Genomic DNA, 22,137 nt, shown 5'->3' with positions numbered 1-22,137 from the left:
CTTCCTATAGTATGGCGACCAAAACTGCACACAATACTCCAGATGTGGCCGCACCAGAGTCTTATACAACTGCAACATGACCTCAGTACTCCGGAACTCAATTCCTCTACCAATAAAAGCTGGACTATGCTGCATCATACCTGGAATTTCCACTTCACATGTACGTTTAAAATAAGCGAAAGTAAGGTTCTCGGCGACCTTCTTGGAATAGTGTGTCTGGCCTTTTCCATAGCAACCTGCTCTTGTGGTTAGATAAGGATTGCCAGAATATAGTCCCACTATACTCATGAGGGTTCGTAACAATATACAATCCCTCCATTTCGGGTATCGTCAGCCTGTGCCATTTTTAAGTGGATAATGCAGAGTTCTTACCGTTCTCTAGTTGTGACATCTACTTATTGATTGAGAAAGTTTTCTCGAATGCAATGAACAAATTCCTCCCCATCCAAGCCTTTAGCACTGTGGTAATCCCAGTCTGTTTGGAAAGTTAAAGTGCCAGACCATTACAACACGATTCTTCTTACAGCTGTCCGCGATCTCCCTATATATTTATTGCTTAATTTCCGACAGACTATTTACTCAGCGTGATCACCACCATCTTTCGTTTCAGTTCGAGATATATATCTTCAGTTCCGTCATCAGAGCGAGTATAGTCAGCAGTTCGCTTTCCTACAGGGCATTAGTGAACGAAATGGGTGATTACGACAATTGACGGTAGTTACATGATTGATTAGAGTCATAATTCTATATATTTATTAACTTGAAGTTCTGTCATGAAGATTTGCCCTGGGTCCACAATAATACTTCTGAAGTCTCTTGATATGAAGGTGATTCAGTGTCTGGCTTCCTGGCTCATTTAAGAACCGAAGATAACATTTCTGTTCCAATTACCCAATAAAGCTTAATTTTCTCAATTATCATTCAGTGACAAACTAATTTGTCCCTGTTTGCTCCTTAGAAATTGGGAATATGGAAAGACGAAGTGAGAGTGGTCGAGTGCATTAACTTGAAATCGCTGATAATTTGAGAGATTGTCCATTTAGCTTGTGATGGGGACGGTTTAGCACGTTTGTGCTGTGGGAAGATTGAAGGAACTATAGATGAGCAGAGTCAATTGTGTCTCCAAGCAAAGGAAGGTATTCCAGAAAAAGGCATAAAAATAATTTCTAGGTGTGTATGCCAATTGCGTGTGTGTGTGTCTATGTGTGTGTGAGTGAATTGTATATGTTTGTGTTTATAGACCTCTGCAAGGTCACCCCTCAGTCTTTCATTCTCCAGGGAAAAAAGTCGCAGCCCATTTAACCTCTCCTTATAACGCAAACCTTCTAGTCCAGCCAGCATGCTAGTAAATCTGTTTTGTACTCTTTCCAGTTTAATAATATCCTTCATATAGTAAGGCGACCAGAACCGCATGTAGTATTCAAAGAGTGACCTCACCAATGTCTTTTACAGCTGCAAAAAGACATCACAATCCAAATACTCAATGATCTGACAGTTGAAAAAAACTCTTCTGTCACACTCCCCAGGGCCCTACCATTGACTATGTAAGTTCTGCCAACATGCAACACTCTTCACGAATCAACATTATTCTCAATCTGCCACTCCTCAGTCCAATGGCCCAGTTGTTGAAGATCTCGCTGCATTTCCAGATAACCTTCTTCTCTGCCCACTGTACCTTCAATCTTGGGGCCATCCACAAAATTACTAATGGTACCTCTGGAATTCCCATCCAATTCATTGTCATAAATGATAAATAACAGTGGACCCAGAACCTGTGGGACACGGCTGGTCACAGGCCTGAAGTTTGAAAAACAATCGCCTCCCACCACCCTCTACCGTCTACCATCAAACCAATTTGGGATCCAATTTGCTGTCTCTCCTGGATCCTGTGAAATTTAGAGTCCAGAGTATAGTGCTTGAAAAGCACAGCTGGTCAAACAGCATCTGAGGAGCAGGAGAATCAACGTTTCGGGCATAAGCCCCACATCATTCTTGATGAAGGGCTTATGCCCGAAACATCTACTGTCTTACTCCTCGGATGCTGCCTGACCTGCTGTGCTTTTCCAGCACTGCATTCTCGACTTTGATCTCCAGCATCTGCAGTCCTCACTTTCTCCTCGTGAGATTTTACCTTACTCAATAACCTACCCATGTGATATCTTGTCAAAGATCTTTCTAAAGTTCATGTAGACGATGGCTATCGCTCTGCCCTCATCTGCCTTTGGTCCAATTTTGGTAGGACAAACATGTTGGGCCGAACAGCTTTTTCTGTTCCATGTGATTCTGTCATTCTCTCATTCTGAAGGTAAGGTTCTGAATTCGTTTCTTTTCTCGTATTTGTCTGAGTATAAGTTCCAGTTCTTGTTGCAATCAGTATTAGCTTCAAGTTCAGTATTAGAGTGCTGCTTCAGAGATATAGTTTCCCAAATGAGTTGGAAAGCGGAATGAACAAGAATATAAGTGACATAACAGTGTGCAGTAGAAGAGCTCTCAAGGCGCTCGACAGAATGAGGCACTGAATAAACTGAGTAAAATGAAGGGCTTCACGGAAAAGACTATCAGAAGATATTTAGATATTTATGGCATTGATAATATGTGAAATACTGCAAGTATTGTTGTTTGAAGGCAAATTGAAATTAATTATGATGCCTAATAGGTTCAGATTAATCCAGTCTTTGGGGTATTCAATTACAGAGGCAAATCTCCATGATATCACATCATTAAAATAAACCCGTTGTCGTAATCTATTTGTTCAAAATGATATTAAAAAATTGAAGATATAATCACAGTTTCCGAATGGAGATTCCATGCAGAATTTTTTTTTAAAATCACGGGAACTGTGTCAGTTCCAATTTCGAGAGGATTCTCCCATTCCGACAGATTGCCAACAGCAGGGAGAGGTTGTTTCACGAAAATCAAAATGCATCTTCCAGTACAGATGGTCGCCAAAGGATACTACACCATCCTTGCTGTTGTTGGTATTCCTGGTAAGTCTTGTAACAGCTTAAGTTGTGTACATCTCTGTATTAAATCAGACTTATTCCCAGTGTATGACTCATAATTATTTTATTTCCATTAGAAAGGCAAATATTGATGCCAGATGTCAGCATCCTCACTTACTGAGTTTAAAAATATTATTTTGATTCAGAGGTTTCTCAGCAATGTGCAGCATTGTCTGTTTCTCTATACTGTGCAGAATGGGTTTGCCCTGAGGCCTCATTGATGGGGTTTGCCTTAGCACCGGCTCTGGCTGGTCCAGAAAGTGTTTAGCCAGACACTCTCTCTCTCTGTGGGAGTTTAAAGCCTGCTATCGATCAGATGGGTTTTGCAACCTCTCACCTCTTAGTGATACCTGGTGTTCCCCATTCCTTGATGTGAAGGGATTGTGTTGTTGGGTTTTGCTCAGGCATCTCCCTCCAAATGGCAGCCCAGATACAAAAGGTTGGCAACATTGAGTTGAGCAAGTCATTACATAGTGAGAAGTGAATGTCAGCACAGATAGCTTTGACAATTTTATTTTTATTTTCAGTCAGTGGATGTGGGGGGGGGGGGGGGGGCATGATATTTGTGAGGACAGTTCACTGGGAGGGGCATTGAGCACAGGATTCCAGTTGTGATGCACAATGATGAATTATTTGACGGTCAAAAGAATGAGTTGTGCCATTTGTAAAACGTTGGACAGTACTGTGCTGTCGAGGTTATTAAGACAAACATTGAGAGCTGGAGTATAGTGGTAGCAGCTCTCACACAGAGGATCAAACAATATTGTCCAACAGGATGTATCTCATGATGCCCTATGTTGCTGTTACCCTTTGATGTTCCTGGAGCAATACTGGTAAATGTGAAGGGGCTTCCATGTACATTCGTTTGGGATTGTTTTTTAGTCTTTGCCTACCGGTTTGAATAAGTCGTGTTATTATTTTGATCATTGCTATTGTTATTGTGTGGTATAGATAGATGAATCATCTGGTTATCATTTAAAACTGATTCACTTTGAGGCCACAGTGTTAAACCATGGAGTGCAGTGCTCTGACAACTTTGTGAAATCTGTTTTTCTATGTGGTCCACAGAGCTCAGAATGGTGCAGACTGGGTGGTTCACCAGGATTTTACATTGATGAAAGACAAGTTGGTTTGTTGTGACTGATGTGTGATTTAGGATATTTGATATTGTTGTGTTGCTCCAAGGGTCCAATCGGGATCAAGAGCATCCAACCATTCGGACTGATAGTTATCCCTGCTGTTGGGACCTTCAGCTGATCTGATGTTCAGGACACAGGTACTCGGTGGATAATATATCTGAGTCACCAGTTGATTCATGTCCATCAATAGCACACTGATAAAAATATGAATTATAATTTGTATTGTTGAATACTTTGATTGTCAAAAAAATATGTGCGTTGTTCTGCTGTTGACCCTTGTTTGAGTGATGTTTTTTGCACAATACCATGGGGCACCATTGCACCGATTGTCACACGGGATGTCAGTCCTGACAATGATTGTGGTTTACAGGTGGGGTGGTTTATAGGATATCACATTTAGGTGCTGAGTAAACCCATACTGTTTAGTGGCTATTGAGGGATGTAAATTGTGTTGGGGGTGCGAGTGAGTTAGTATTCAAGGGACTCCTTATTGCCAGCTCGCACTTAGAAGTTTATAAATGTTTGCAGTAACGATAACACTGAGCTGTACGTTCCTACAGCAGGTGGCAAATGTCAGGGCTGCTGCATCAACCCTGCTCACTGGGACATATTTGGCACAGTGCGTTTTACATCAGGGGAGTAACACAGCGGATCAAACTCTCCGATGCAATAAAGTCCCCTTTCTTCAATTCCAAATACTTAACTTAAGGGCAAACATTATTGTTGGAGCATTGGGTAGCTAATGTCAAACAAATTTCATGTGGTATCCAATAAGTCTGTAAGATTCAGAGAACGTGACTGCCATTGTTCCAGAGGTTAGTGCAATACAGAAGACTGAGTCAATAACAACAACAACAAGAAACAGATATTGCTGGAAAAGGTCAGCTGATCTGGCAGTATTTGTGGAGAGAAATCAGAGTTAATATTTCAGATCCAGTAACTAAAGCTGAAAGGTTTACTGTGATTTCTCCTCACAGATGTGGCCAGGCCTGCGGAACTTTTCCAGAAAATTCTAATTCTGTTTATGATTTCCAGCATCCGCATTTCTTTCAGTGTCTTTTTTTTTTCTGGAAGAGAGAGTGTTCTGGAGCACAAGCATTCTGTCATGGACTGTCCTTGGAGTTTTTAAAATTCTTCTCTTGAAGTTAAGTCTTTACTTCCCCAGAGGATTCTCCTCACTGATGTCGGGTGCTGTGTGACCCAGTGCTCTGCATGATGGATGCACTTAACCTTTGACTTATTGAGCACTGGACTAGGGCACTGTCGAGAGTGTGGTGCTGGAAAAGCACAGCAGGTCAGGCAGCATATGAGGAGCAGGAGAATCAACATTTTAGGCATAAGCCCATCATCATGAAAGAAGCTTGTGGGCCAAGGGGACAGAGAGATAAATGGGGAGGGTGGTTGGGCTATGGGGAATGTAACTGTGAATGCGATAGGTAGATGAAAGTATGGATTGTCTGGATGTTCTATCCTGTCCATGAGGGAGGGACTCAATGACCGAACATTTGTTTATCGGCATTGTGCACAGCATTCATTTCTGGACACTGTGAAGTGATTCACTGCCCTGTACTGTCCACATACAGTATGGATGTACACATCATCTGGGGGCACTCTGAGCTGTTGAGCCTCCAGAACCAAAGATATGAATTTTACAATCAATGTCCATGTTAGGTGTCTCCCATTCTTTGTTTTACTGTTTCGAGGTGTCAATGTGTGGATGTTGTGGTCTCAGGGGAAACTGCAGCCAGTCTGGGTAACCTATAAAACAAATGAAATCAACCGCTGCCCACCTGAAAAACATTGTGTGCATGACGTGTTTTGGTTAGCAATCTGCTGTTCATGTTATTCCCTCTGTCTTTAAAAAAAGCCAAATGATTCATTTAGAGAGAGGTTGCTGTTGTGGTTCAGACTCTTTAGAATAGATTAGATTAGATTATTTACAGTGTGGAAAGAGGCACTTCGGCCCAACAAGTCCACACCGACCCGCCGAAGCGCAACCCACCCATTCCCCTACATTTACCCCTTTATGTAACACTACGGGCAATTTAGCATGGCGAATTCACCTGACCTGCACATCTTTGGACTGTGGGAAGAAACCGGAGCACCCGGAGGAAACCCACGCAGACACAGGGAGAACATGCAAACTCCATACAGTCAGTCGCCTGAGTCGGGAATTGAACCTGGGTCTCTGGCGCTGTGAGGCAGCAAATTTCATATGACATGGAGCAACAATTATCTTTGTGCCATTATTTTAAGTCTGGGCTCAGGCATCAGCGAATATTTGATCAGTAACTTCAAGTCTGTCTATTCCTTTCTCTCTCTCTTGCAGTTTGTCTAGTTGTGATTATCATTTTAGCTCGGTGGAAGTGCGGCCTTTCTACATGCACCACTTGCTATCTGGTCGCCATGGCAACATCTGATCTACTGTTCATAGTTTTCGTACTTCACAGATTTCCGTATTATTATTATCCACGGTGTTTCCTGGACATCACTCCTGTTTGTAGTGTTATCTATGTCCTGGCTTGTTTGACCATTGATTGCTCTGTTTGGTTCACTGTCGTTTTTCTCTTGATCGATTTATCGCCATTTGTTTTCACCAGATAAAATCTCAGTATTGCACAGAGAAAACTGCAAAGAGGTTTGTAGCAACAATCTGCATTTTCTTTTCTTTAAAAAACATTCCCAACTACTTTCGATTTGAACCTAAAAAGATTATTAACAATGTTCCATGGCATTGTGGTATTAGGTCCAGTTACAATCGTGACCAATGGGAGAGTTTTAAATACTTTGAACATTTTTTAACACCAATGTTACCATTCACTTTTATTCTCTTTCTCAACATTCTGACTGCCAGACACATCTTCGAGGCCGTGAGACTGCGTAAGGAACTGAGGGGTCAGAGAAAAATGGAGAATGACCCAGAGATAGAGAGCAGAAAGAATTCTGTGATTTTACTGTTTGCCATATCCACCAGCTTCATCCTGTTGTGGCTGATGCATGTTTTAAATTTTTTTCAAGCTAGTTCTTCCTTGGTTTCCAAAGATATCGTCTCTTTCAAGAAGTCGCATATATGCTGCGGAACCTAAGTTGCTGCACAAATGCACTTATTTATGTGGTAACGCAGAAAAAAATCAGAGACCAGTTAAAGTATGCAGTGAAATATCCAGTTATAAAAATAACTCAAATGGTGAATAAATACAAGTAACTGAGAATTAACATTATCTGCAATAGATAATGGAACGAGGAATCCACGTGAGACATGGTCAGAGGGAGAAGGAGGAATACCAACTTGACAACACTCATTTTCAAATGTGCAAGGAATGACTTTATCTGAGGAAATAAACTAAAGAGATTGGAGGAGCAAAGCCATTGTAAAGTGCTGTTAGCAATGAGCAACAGTTAATAGAAAGCTGAACAACAAAGGCAAAACTGAAAGAGAAGTTAGACATGTACGAACGACACATTAATCCCAAGCTATCAGTTCACAATGGGTGACACGGATGCATAAACAAATGAGCTGGAGGAATGGATCATTGTTCACTACAGGTCCAGAGTGGGAAACGGAGCGACAGAGTACTCACCACGCTTCCTCACTGATCCACAGATCTCGACAAAACAAAAAAAACAAAGCTTCTGTTCTAAAAAGTAAATAATGTCCTGTAAAATAAAAACTGTCTTTTGAGTGCAAATTTATTTTCAATAGTAATTTATTTCAAAGTTTGTGTGAAGATTTGTAGCTCGGGTGCTCGTTGTTGTGGTTCTGTTCGCCGAGCTGGAAGTTTTTGTTGCAAACGTTTCGTCCCCTGGCTAGGCGACATCATCAGTGCTTGGGAGCCTCCTGCGAAGCGCTTATTTGTTGTTTCCTCCGGTGTTTATAGTGGTCTGTCCCTGCCGCTTCTGGTTGTCAGTTTCAGTTGTCTGCTGTAGTGGTTGGTATATTGGGTCCAGGTCGATGTGTTTGTTGATGGAGTTTGTGGATTTATCCACAAACTCCATCAACAAACACATCGACCTGGAGCCAATACACCAACCACTACAGCGGACAGCTGAAACTGACAACCGGAAGCGGCAGGGACAGACCACTATAAACACCAGAGGAAACATCAAATAAGCGCTTCGCAGGAGGCTCCCAAGCACTGATGATGTCGCCTAGCCAGGGGACGAAACGTTTGCAACAAAAACTTCCAGCTTGGCGAACAGAACCACAACAGTAATTTACTTCATTTTCTTTAAATCCCTGGAATTATTCTGTTTCTTTATTCCTTCCTTTCCATGAACTAGCTGATTGAGGAGAGTTGGTGGGAGGTCATGTTGCAGCTTTACATGACATTGGTTAGGTCACTTTGGGAATACTGCATTCAATTCTGGCCTCCTTACTATAGAAAGGATGTTGTGAAATTTGAAAGAATTCAGAAAATATTTACGAAGTTAGGTGAATTGACCATGCTAAAATGCCTGTAGTGTTAGATGAAGGGGTAAATGTAGGGGAATGGGTCTGGGTGGGTTGCGCTGCGGCGGGTCGGTGTGGACTTGTTGGGCCGAAGGGCCTGTTTCCACACTATAAATTATCTAATCTAAAAAAAAGTTGTTGCCAGTATTGAAGTGTTTGAGCTACAGGGAAAGGTTGAATAGGCTGGGACTGTTTTCCATGGTGCGTCAGAGGCTGAGTGGTGACCTGATAGAGGTTTATAAAATCATGACGGGGCATGGCTTCAGATGAGAAGGGAAAGATTTAAACGGGACTTCAGGGACAACATTTTTACACCTGGAATGACCTGCCTGAGGAAGTGGTGGAGGCTGGTACAATTCCAACATTTAAAAGGCATCCGTAAATGGGTATATGAATTGGAAGGGTTGAGAGGCATATGGGTCAATTTCTGGCAAATGGGGCAAGATATATTGAGGGTAACGGGTCGGCATGGACAAGGTGGATCGAATGGTCTGTTTTCGTGCTGTACATCTCTATGATTCTCTGCCTTTTAAACGTTGTAATTGTACCTGCATTCATCACTTTCTCTGGCAGTTCATTCCAACATGAATGTGTAAAAAGGTTGCCCATATATCCTTTTTAAATCTTTCCTCTCTCACTTTTAAATATGAGCCCTTGTTTTGATATTCCCCCACCTGAGAGATAAGACCTTGTCATTTCTCTTCTCTATGCACCTCATGGTTGTATAAACCTCAATTCTGTCACCCCAATGTTCCAGTGAGAAAAGTCCTAGCCTCTCCAGTTTACTTTTATATCTCAAATCCTCCATTCCTGGTAATATCTTGGGAAATATTTACTGAGCCCTCTCCAGTTTAATCCTTCCTGTAACAGGCCAACCAGAATTGCACGCATTAATCCAGAAGAGTCCTACTGAACACTCTGTAAAACCTCAGTATAACATCCCAACTGTTATATTCAATGGTCTGAGCAATGAAGACAAACATGCTAAATGCCTTCTTAATCACCCTGTCTACATGTAATGAAATTTCAAAGAATTATGTATCTTAACTCCTAGGCCTGTGTGTTCTACAACACGACCCAGGGTCCTTCCATTAAAGCCAGTCCTTATTTGTTTTACCAAAATGCAATCCCTCACATGTTGCCAAATTAAACTCCATCTGACACTCCTCAGCCCATTGACCCAATTGATCAAAATCTCTTTGTAATCGGAGGCAACATTTTTCACTGACCTCTATACCACCAATTTTGGCGTCATCTGCAAACTCACTAACCATGCCTTCTATATTCACATCAAAATCAATTATATAAATGACAAACAAAAGTGGATCCAGTACCGATCCCAGTGGAAAACTACTGGTCACAGGCATCCCATCAGAAACATATACCTCCACCATCACTATCTGTTTCCTACCATGAAGTCAACATTTTATCCAATTGGCAAGCCCACTCTAATTCCAATGTGATCTAATTTTACTGATTTGATTGCCAGGCACAGCCTTGTCAAAGGTTTTGCTGAAGTATAGGTAAACAATGTCGACAGCCCTGCTCACATCAATCTTTTTGGTCACTTCTTTAAAAAAAATTAAATTTGTGAGACATGAATTTCCTCACACAAATCCATGTTGACTATCCCTATTTAATCCTTTCCTCTCAAAATACATATAAATCCTATCTTTCAGAATCACCTCCAACAACTTATCCACCATCGATGTCAGACTCCCAGGTTGATAATTCCCTGGCTTCTCCTTCCATCCCTTCTTAAACAATGGCACAACATTAGCCCCCCTCCAGTCGTCTGGGATTTCACCTGTGTAGATTATACAAATATTTCTGCTCAGGACCCCACAATTGTCTCCCTAACGTCCAAACATGTCCTGGGATACACGAGTCAGGTGTTGGATATTGATCTACATTTCGCACTTTATCTTCTGTATTGTAATCCCTGTTTTAAAAATGGTAATATTTATTTCCTTGAGTTCTCTACCATCCATTTCTTTCTCAACAGTAAAAGCTGATGCAAAATATTCATCTCCTGAGGTTCAATACAAAGATAATCTTGTTAATCTTTAAGGGGTCTTGCACTCTGTGGAGTTGCCGTCTGGCTGTTAATGTCTTCGTAGAATAATTTTGGATTATCCTTAACCTTATCTGCCAGGGCTATCTCATATCTCTCTTTGCATTCCTGATTTCATTCCTAAGAATGCCCAAATATTCTTTATAGTCTTCAAGAGATTCAGTTGATCCCAATTGTCTCTATCCAATATATGATTTTTTTCTATTCTTAAGTAGAACTACAATACCGATATTCACGCATTGTTCCCTGATCTTACAAGCCATGCCTTTCACTCTAACAGGAGAAACATGATCTGAACTCTCCTTACCACACGGCGTGATTTAGGAAAATTAAACTCCCCTGCTATTACAACATTATTGCACTGACATATATTCGAGGTCTCAACATACTTACTTTTCGATTTCCCTCTGAGTACTGAGGGTTGGGGGCGGGGGTGGGGGCGTTGGGTGGAGGTGATCATCCCTTTTCTATTTCTCATTTCAAACCATAGATATTGACTAAATAGTCTCTCGTAATAGCTACACCAAGCACACAAGTAATTGAGTATCTGTGAATCCATGTCAAAACACCATAAACTCCTCAGTTAGATTCCCATCTATAGTTCACTCCCCAGTACTGGTTAATCAGTTGTGAACCACAGCATACCCACGCCTATATTCCTTTATGTAACTCACTCCCTGCTACCTGTTACAGTGTATATTCATGCCCTCCTCTCTTTCTCAAACAATAATGCTACTTCCCATCCTCTCTTGCCTCTCTTTCTTTCCTTCCTATAACATCTGAAATCCAGAACATTGAAGAGCCTGTCTTGTCCTTGTCCCAGCCTTGCTCAGACAGGCGAACTCTATGTTGCCAGACATACCCTGAGTTCATTAGCCTTATCTGTACAGAAGTAAATGCAGTTTAATCCTTCAGAGTTCCTTTGGGCTCTGAATTGCTATTGTCGACCTTTTATAATTTACTTGTTCTTTTCTAATTCAGAACCACCCTCATCTTTCTGTCTACTTTCACTGTTACATACTCCTCTCCTCACCAAAACAAAGGGTTCACAGCCTCTCGAAACAGAACCCACCAGGATATAGGTCCCTTCCCAGATCAGCTGTAACCCTTCCTTTTTGAACAGGTTTTTCTGTCCCAGAAGAGATTGCGATGATCCTAGAAACAGAATCCCTGCACATTGCACAATCTTTTCAGCTACTGATTTATCTGCCCTGTTTTCTTTCATTTGAAATTGGGTCTGGAAGTAATCCAGAGATTACTACTTGTGATGTTCTGTTTCTTTAACCTTCTACACAAGCTCTTATACTCACTCTGCAAAACCCTAACCCTTGCCCTAACGATGTCATTGCTCCCAATGTATGCAACAACTTCCAGCTTCTCTCTCCCCTTTGACAATATACTTCAAATGTTTTGAAACGTCCTTCAATCGAGCACCAGAAAAGCAACATACCATCCTAAGTTCATTCCTACTGCTACTACATCTTTTCTCTGAGCCCCTGACAGAACAGTCTCCTGTAACAATTATTCTTTGAAATCGTGACAAACCCGTTTAATATGATTCATTCTTAGTGCTGAAGATCTGACCATTACTTCTGCTTTCCTCTGAGAGACTTGAATACCCTTGCCAAACTTTATAGGTGCGTCATCGAGAGCATTCTGTCTGGATATATCACTGTCTGGTATGGCAACTGTACCATTCAAGATCGGAGACGGTTGCAGAGAGTGGTGAACTTGGCCCGGACAATCACAAAGGCGAACCTTCTATCTATAGAATACATCTACCAGGCCCGCTGTCCAGGAAAGGCCGCCAGCATTCTCAAAGATCCATCCCACCGTGGTAATGTTTTTCTACGACCTCTACCATCAGGGAGAATGTACAAAAACCTGAACACATGCGCCAACAAGTTTCGAAACAGTTTCTACCCTACTGTTGTTAGAATACTGAATTGACTCACAGACTCTCAGCATTCGCTTGTCGCTGTGCTTTTTACCTATTATTTACTTATCTATACAACTTAACTCTGTGATCTGCCTGCATTGCTCACAAGATAAAGCTTTTCACTGTGCCCTGGTACACGTGACAATAAATAAATTCAATTCAAATTAAATTAATTTCAATTCAAAATAGAATATCTGTTATAGAGAGAAATAGCAACATGAGAATTCTGAACAACCCCGTTACTGTTCCAGGAAGTCAGTTATCCATCTGACTGATTCTGCTGTATAATCCCTTCCCTAAGTCTACAATGATGGTGGGAGCCGGTGTTGAACTGGGGTGTACAAAGTTAAAAATCACCAGGTACACCCCCAGGCCATAGTCCAACTGGTTTATTAGGAAGCATTAATTTTCGAAACTTCATCAGGTGCTCCTTCATCATGTAGCTGTGGAGCAGGACCATAAGACACTGAATTTATCACAGAAGATTGCAGTGTCATACAACTGACATGGCATATTGAAAAAACCTAAATAGCTTTTAACTCTTTCATCTTTTAATACCCTAAGTTATCTCGGAAATATTAAGTAAATGAATATGGGATTTACATATTAATGAACTGAAACCCGCAACCCATCCTAGACGATATTAGTTCCAGTCAGTATCTCACTCCTGGGCATCTGTTATTCTATATATAAGCTAATCTGAAACTTTCGATAAGATTCCAGCGTGCATCTCACTCTTGAATGTCCGTTATTCTATAAATAAATGCTCTAACTTGCTTGATACAATTCCAATCTCAAACTGATTTTCATTTACCTGTTATTCTTTACATAACACCAGTCTCCGAAACTCTCCATTAGATTCCAGCCCATATCTCACTCCTGAGTGTCTGTGATTCCATGTCTAAACACCATCAACTCCTCAGTTAGATTCCAGTCTGTAGTTCACTCCCCAGCATTCGTCAATCAATTGTAAACCACACCATACCCTCGACTATAGTCATATCTGTTACTCACTCCCTGGTACCTGTTATTCTGTATATTGATCCCCCATGCCACAACTAGCTTTCAGGCTGAAACTCACTCCGCAGCTCGTTATGCAAGACATAAGCTTGCTGAGACCATCAATGAGATTCCAGTCCCTAACTTAGTATAAAATAAACAATTGAATAATAAATTGGCAGCAGAAACACAAAAAGCTAGAATTTAATTTCTGCCACATTCTGTTTCGCCAAAAGTATTGGTTTGAATTAGTGTAGCAGTTCAGTAAGGCAGCTCACTGCCACGTTCTCAACGGCTGATCGGAATGGGGGATAAATGCTGGGCCCAGCCAGTGATGCTCACATCCCGTTAGCCAATGAACATGAACCATCCCTTTGCCTTGCTAATTGCTTACTGCTCTTGCAGGCTAAATCTGCAGGAAAAGCAAGGATTCCTGACTTCCGAAGTCCCATGCCATCGGAAAAATCGGCAAACAAGCCTATTACTTGGTGACACAAGCACATTAGGTGACTGTGATTTGTGAACAAGGATTTGGAAAATAATGTTTAACACCTAAGTCCTGGAGTGAAGGAGACTTGACTAAATATTGCAGAGCCCTACTAACAGGCAAGCCGAATGACAGGCAAACACACACTCACTCAGACACTCGCACACATACACACTCTCTAACAGACAAGCACACACACACAAACACACACACGTGCACACACACACGCAGACACACACGCACACACAGACACACATGAGCACACACAGACACACATACACGCGCACACACATGCAGACACAGAAACGCAGACACACAGATGCATAGACACACATGTACAAACACATGCGCACACACAAATATGCACAAATACACACACACGCGCATACACAGACACACACGCGTGCACACACAGACACACATATACATGCACGCACAGACGTATGCACACGCAAACACACAGACATAAGCACACATACACAGACATATACACGCGCACACAGTTGTGCACACTTACACATGCACACACACACGTGCACACACATACGCACATGCACACACACGAACACACAGACACACGCACACACATGCACACGCATGTAAGTCTACACACACGCACACACACACGGGCACGCACATACACACTCGGTCACACAGTTGCACAGGGACACAGAATGAATAAATAATGTTGGTATTGTCAAATATTAAAGCTCCACTAAACGATCTCTGATTGTCAGATGAACACAGGACATTCATACACCTGGGTCAGGGTCAAGACTCACCTCCCTCTGACACTGAGAGGCTCCTGCATCACACTCCGGATTTGAATCAAATGTTGTGTTTGGGAGCAGAACATGGCACTATGGGACTAGGATGACTATCTATGGGGATATAAAGAAACAGCAATCCAACGGAATCAGAACAGAACAGAGAGAATCAAACAAAGATCTTGGTGTTGAATTTCTGGATTAGTTCCATTCTTGTTTTGTGTGTGTGTCTGTGTGTATGATGGGGAGAGTAGAGAATCAGTTTAAATCAGCATCTCTTGTCAGGTTATACCTGCCTTTTCAAGTTTTGATTCAGATATCATCGAAGGAGTTTCACTCTGTATCTAACCCTGTACTGTCCCAGCCCAGGGTATGGTTGATGGTGATAAAGTAAGGGCAGCTTTATTGTGTCTCTACCCCTTCCTGTCCCTTCCTGCGACTGATAGGGATAGAGTCGCAGGATCTTTATTTTGGAGCATTGGAACAGGAGTGGGCCATTCAGCCCTTCGATCCTGTTCCATCATTCAATGGGATCATGGCTAATCTGTGGTCTAACCACATTCCTTCCTTTGACCCATTCCCTCAACACATTCACTGAACAAACATTAATCCATTGTAGATGATTCAGCATCCACTGCTGTTTGTGGAAGAGAGTTCCAAACCTCTCCCATCCTTTGTGGATCAAAGTGCTTCCCAATATCTCTCCTGAACGCTCTGGGTCCTAATTCTCAGACTTTGTTCCCTTTTTTTCCCGATTCTGCAGCCAGCAGTAACTGTTTATCTTGATCTAGCCTGTCTCACCCTGTTTATACCCTGAAGGCTTTGATCGGATCACCCCTTTACCTTCTCCATTCTAGAGGAAATAGGCCTCCTTTATATAATCTCTCCACAAAATGTAACCCCTGCCGTCCAGGATCATTCTTGTAAAGCTCCTTTGTGCTCTCTCTTTTTACTCCACACACTTGCTTGCACTGACAGAGGTTTTTCACTCAACCAGTCTATCAATGCCCCTTTGTAATTCCATGGTACCATCTGCACTGTCTACAATGCGGCCGAACTTTGTAACTAAACCCATGCTGTTGCTATCCTGGGAGTGTACGTCAGGAACAGTGTGGAGGGAGATTTCGTCTGCATCCAGCCCCATGTTGCACCAGTCCTGGGAGTTTTGGATGAGGACAGTGCAGCAGGGTCTTTATTCTGTATCTAACTCGATGCTGTCCCTGTCCTGGGAGTGTTTGATCGGAACAGTGTAGAGGGAGATTAACTCCACTTAACGTTATGCTATCCCTGTCCTGGGAGTGTTTGATAGGAGCAGTGCAGAGGGAGATTTATTCTAACTAACACCATGCTGTCCCTGTCCTGGGAGTGGTTGATGGTGAAAGTATCGAGGGACCTGTACTCTGTATCTAATCCCATTCTCCCAGACTCTGGCAGATTCAGATGGAGTAAGTGTCGAGGGACACATACTCTGCATCTAACCCAGTGATGGAGCTGCCCTGAGTGTATTTAATGGGGATAGGATGGGGGAAGTGGATGATTGAATCAGTATCTAACCCCACACTAAACCCAGCCTGGGAATTTGATAAGTTACTGTGGAGAGAGAGCTTTACTCTGAAAGTAAGCCATTCTCTTTCTACTCTGGATAGATGAGATTGGTTTAGATATGGGGAGTCTGATGAATTGGCAGGAGAACTGAAATAATGTGAGATGTGAAGTGATGCTTGCTGGAGGCAGGATAAATTACGCCGTCAAATGTTAAACTGAGAGCAGGAACACAGAAAGCTGCTGGTTGAATGTTACACAAATCCAAGTTTCAGTTTGGGGCTGAAATTCAATCCCTGTAGACAATGTCTCTAAAGCTGTTTCCTGTCCCACAGCGATGCATCATAAACATGTGAATTCTCTTTGTTGATGTAGGAAGTGGAGACAGCTCTTTGAAGAAGTTAAAATGAAAATTCTAGAAGCTGTTTACGGTAAATGCCTGAGACAATGTCACTTTCTACCAACGTTTGCCTTACTTTGAAAGCTTCTGAAAGGTTAAAATGTACAAAAACTGAAACAGCTATTCCTTATTCTATATACAAACCCACGTAAAATCGTTGATTAGATTATAGTGTGTAACTCACTCCCGGTCTCTGCTATTCTACATATAAAAATAAATACTCAAACCGCTCGATAGGATTCCAATATGTAACTTTCTCCTGGGTCTCTGTTATTCTACATATAAAACCAACTGAAAATCATCGATACGATTCCAATACATAACTCACTCCAATATATCTATGGGATGGATATCTACATAACTATGGAGAAGGAGAGAAGCAGGCATTTTGTGAGGATATTTAATTGGGGAAAAGGAAAATATGATTCTATCAGACGTGAGTTGGGAAGCATGGTCTTGGAGCAATTGTTCCATGGAAAAGGCACTATAGACATGTGGAGACTACTTTAGGAACAGTTGTTGCGAGTGATGACAAATGAGTTCCTCTGAGACAGGCAAGAAGGGGTAAGGTAAAGGAACCTTGGATGAGAGAGCGGAGGAGCTTCTTATCAAAAGAAAGAAAGCAGCTTACCTAAGGTGGAGGAAGCAAGGGTCTTGCTCAGCTCTAAAGGATTACAGGCAGGCGAGGAAGGAGCTCAAAAATGGTCTGAAGAGAGCCAGGAGGGGGCACGAAAAACGCTTGGCAGAAAAGATTAGGGAGAATCCAAAGGCATTTTACACGTGTGTGAGGAATTAGGGAATGATCAAAGAAAGAGTAGGGCCGATCGGTGATAGCACAGGAAACTTGTGCATAGACTCTGAGGAGGTAGGGGAAGCCCTAAATGAGTTTTTTTGCTTCTGTCTTTACTAAAGAAAAGGACCTTGTAGTGAATGAAACCATTGAGGAGCAGGTAAGTATGCTGAAACAAATCGAGTTTGAGGAAGCTGATGTGTTGAACATTTTGAAAAACATTAAGATTGCCAAGTCACCAGGGCCAGACCAGATTTGTCTTCGGCTGCTTTGGGAAGCGAGAACTGTGATTGCTTCGCCGCTTGCGAAGACCTTTGTATCCTCCCTCTCCACCGGAGTCATACCTGAGGAATGAAGAGAGGCAAATGTAATTCCTCTCTTCAAGAAAGGCAATAGGGAAATCACTGGCAATTACAGACCTGTCAGTCTCCCTTCTGTCGTCTGTAATGTGTTAGAAAGGATTCTGAGGGATAGGATTTATCACCATCTTGATTAAAGGGGCAGGTCATGCCTCACAAATCTTATTGAGTTATTGTTGATGACGGTCGAGCATTGGATGTGGTGTATATGGATTCAGTAAGGCATTTGATAAGGTTCATCATGGTAGGCTTGGATGCAGGGAAACCTAGCTGTCTGGATACAGAATTGGCTGGTCGACTGAAGACAGCGAATGGTAGTGGAAGGAAAATATTCTGCCTGGAAGTCAGCGGTGAGTGGTGTTCCACAGGGTTCTGTTCTTGGATCTCTACTCTTTGTAATTTTTATTAATGACTTGGGTGAGAAGATTGAAGGATGGGTTAGCAAGTTTGCAGACGACACAAAAGTTGGAGGTGTCGTTGACAGTACAGGGGACCGTTGTAGGCTGCAGCGTGACATTAACAGGATGCAGAGATGGGCTGAGAGGTGGCAGATGGATTTCAACCTGGATAAATGCGAAGTGATGCATTTTGGAAGGTCGAACTTGAAAGTTGAGTCCAGGATTAAAGACAAGATTCTTGGTAGTGTGGACGAATAGCGGGATCTTGGTGTGCAAGTACAGAGATCCCTTAAAATTGCAACCCAGGTGGACAGGGTTGTTAAGGATGCATATGGTGTTTTGGCTTTCATTAACAGGGAGATTGAGTTTAAGAGCCGTGAGATCTTGTTGCAGCTCTATAAAACTTTGGTTAGACCGCACTTGGAATACTGTGTCCAGTTCTGCTCGCCCTATTATAGGAAAGATGTGGATGCTTTGGTGAGCGTTCAGAGGAGGTTTACCAGGGTGCTGCCTGGAATGGAGGGCATATCATACGAAGAGAGGTTGACAGACCTCGGACATTTTCATTGGAATCAAGAAGGAAGAGAGGGGACCTAATTGAGGTGTACAAGGTAATGAGAGTCATAGATAGAGTTGATAGCCAGAAACTTTTTTTCCCTGGGCAGAAATTGTTAACACGAGGGGTCATAGTTTTAAGCTGCTTGGTGGAAAGTATAGAAGGGTTGTCAGAGGCGGGTTCTTTACACAGAGAGTTGTGAGAGCATGGAATACTTTGCCAGCAGCAGTTGTGGAAGCGAGGTCATTGGTGATATTTAAGAGACTGCTGGACATGCATATGGTCACAGAAATTTGAGGGTTTGTATATTAGGTTTACCTTACATGAGGACAATGGTCGGCACAACATCGTGGGCTGAAGGGCCTGTTCTGGGCTGTACTATTCTATGTTCTACGTTCTATGTTTCATATAATTTTACATTCACCACCTCAAAACACCGTGATTAGATTCCAGACTGTACCTAACTCCTGGGTATCACTTATTCCAGACATAATTCACCTCAAACCCCTCAATTAGATCTCAGTTTGTAACTCACACTTGGTTGTTTTTTATAAATTTGCCCGAATAAATCGATTAGATTCTAATCTGTAGCCCACTCACGTATATCTGTTAATCCATATATAAACCACATCGGAAGCTTGCTTAGATTCCAGTCTGTAATCACTACTGAGTCTCTGTGATTCCGTATATAAACCATCCCAAACCCTTCGATCAGTTTCTAGGCTGTAATTCGTTCCTGGGTATCTGTTCTTCTCTTCACAAACCGCCCCAAAACCCTCAATAAGATTCCAGTCTGCAACTTATTTCCGGGAGTCTGCTATTCTCTACATAACCCAACTCAATCCCTTCAATATATTCCATTTCGAAACTTGTACTTGGATTTAATTTTTATCTAAAAAAACTGCTTGATAAACCAATTAGATTTCAATCTGCTACTCACTCATGTATATCTGTTATTCCATGTAAAACCCATCTCAAAAACCTCAATTAGATTCCGGTTTGTAACTCATTCCTGGGTATCTGTCATTCCACACTGAAACAAGCACAAACTCCTCGATTAAATTCTAGCCTATAACTCACTCCTGAGTATATGTTATTCCATATATAATCCAACTCAATCTCCTCGATCAGATTCCAATCTGTAACTAAGACAGATTGGTAGTGGAGGGTTGTTTTTCAGACTGGAGGCCTGTGACCAGTGGAGTGCCACAAGGATCGGTGCAGGGCCCTCTACGTTTTGTCATTTACATAAATGATTTGGATGCGAGCATAAGAGGTACAGTTAGTAAATTTGCAGATGACACCAAAATTGGAGATGTAGTGCACAGCAAAGAGGTTTATCTCAGATTACAACAGGATCTTGACCAGATGAGCCAATGGGCTGAGAAGTGGCAGATGGAGTTTAATTCAGTTAAATGAGAGGTGCTGCATTTTGGGAAAGCAAATCTTAGCAGGACTTATACACTTAAAAGGTCCTAGGGAGTGTTGCTGAACAAAGAGACATTGGAGTGCAGGTTCATAGCTCCTTCAAAGTGGAGTCGCAGGTTGATAGAATAGTGAAGAAGGCGTTTGATATGCTTTCCTTTCTTGGTCAGAGTATTGAGTACAAAATTGGGAGGTCATGTTGCGGCTGTACAGGACATTGGTTAGGCCACTGTTGGAATATTGCGTGCAATTCTGGTCTCCTTCCTATCAGAAAGATGTTGCGAAACTTGAAAGTGTTCAGAAAAGATTTACAAGGATGTTGCCAAGGTTGGAGGATCTGAGCTACAGGCTGGGGCTAAACAGGATGGGGCTGTTTTCCCTGGAGCATCGGAGGCTGAGGGGGTGACCCTATAGAGGTTTTCAAAATTATGAGAGGCATGGATAGGATAAATAGGCAAAGTCTTTTCCCTGGGGTCGGGGAGTCCAGAACTAGAGGGCATAGGTTTAGGGTGAGAGGGGAAAGATATAAAAGATACCTAAGAGGCAATCTTTTCACGCAGAGGGTGGTACGTGTATGGAATGAGCTGCCATAGGAAGTGGTGGAGGCTGGTACAATTGCAACATTTAAGAGACATTTGGATGGGTATATGAACAGGAAGGGTTTGGAGGGATATGGGCCGGGTGCTGGCAGGTGGGACTCGATTGGGTTGGGATATCTGGTCGACATGGACGGGTTGGACCGAAGGGTCTTTTTCCATGCTGTTCATCTCTATGACTCGATGACTCTATGTGAGCCACCTCAGACATTTTAATTAGATTCTAGTTTGTAACTCGCTTCTAGGTATCTGCTGTTCTGTACATAACCCATCCCCAAACCCTCAGTTAGTTACCAGTTTGTAACTCTTATTTGAGTATTTTACTTTTATATAAATAAACCGCTGATTCATCAATTAGAACAATTTGTAACTCATTCATATATATCTGTTATTCCATATAAAAATCAACGGGACCCCAAAATTAGATTCCAGCCTGTAGTGCTGCTGGGCATCTATTATTCCATATATAAACCACCCCGAATCCCCCGATTAGATTCTAGTCTGTAACTGACTCCTGAGTATCGGTATTTTTATCGGTAAACCACCCCAAATCCTCTCAATTAAATTCCAGCCTGTTACTTACTTTTGGGTCTGTGCTATTCCATATATAAAGCACCCCGAACAGCTTAATTGATTCCAATTTGTAATTCACTCCCATATGTCTGTGACTCTGTACATGAACCATCCCAATCTCCTGGATTTGATTCCAGTCTGCAACTAACTCCTGGGTATCTGTTATTCTATCTATAAACCTCTCGATTAGTTTTGAATCTGTAATTCACTTCCATGCATCTGTCACTCTAAATATAAACCAATCTGCATCCCTCAATAAGATTCCAATCTCTCCCATGTTTCTGTGTCTCTGCCCATCAACCGCAATGAACCCCTCGTTTATATTCCAGTCTGTAACTCATTTACGGGAATCTGTTCTTCTCATTATAAATCATCCTGAACTCCCGGGAATCTGCTCTTCTCAATACAAACCACCCTGAAACTGTTGATTATATTCCAGTCTGTAACTCGCTGCTGTGTATCTGTCATTCGACAGAAGAACACTACTAACTGCACAGATTACATTTCAGACCTGGACAGTGTTTTACCCACTCACTTACTATCTCTACACTTAAATATCCTTCTGTCAAGCCCTCTCCTTTGGTCAGTGTGTGTTTGTCTGTCTGTTTCACTGTACTCTCCTGGAATATCAGTAAATTGCC

General features: G+C 42.1%; 1 long non-coding RNA gene across 1 annotated transcript; it reads right to left on the bottom strand.

Moving 5' to 3' along the window:
- Positions 1-9,363: 9,363 nt before the first annotated feature.
- On the bottom strand, positions 9,364-21,590 carry LOC148141093 (uncharacterized). The gene is made up of 3 exons (XR_015752991.1): positions 21,507-21,590; positions 17,829-17,933; positions 9,364-9,452 (listed from the first exon to the last, which is right to left on the bottom strand). It is a non-coding gene; the product is annotated as an uncharacterized LOC148141093 (long non-coding RNA).
- Between the last annotated feature and the right edge of the window lie 547 nt (positions 21,591-22,137).

Source organism: Chiloscyllium plagiosum, unplaced genomic scaffold, assembly GCF_037043375.1.
Source record: "Chiloscyllium plagiosum isolate Xiang-an unplaced genomic scaffold, Cpla_swu_hap1 HiC_scaffold_35, whole genome shotgun sequence".
NCBI lineage: Eukaryota > Metazoa > Chordata > Chondrichthyes > Orectolobiformes > Hemiscylliidae > Chiloscyllium > Chiloscyllium plagiosum.
This window is presented reverse-complemented; position numbering and strand designations above follow the sequence as displayed.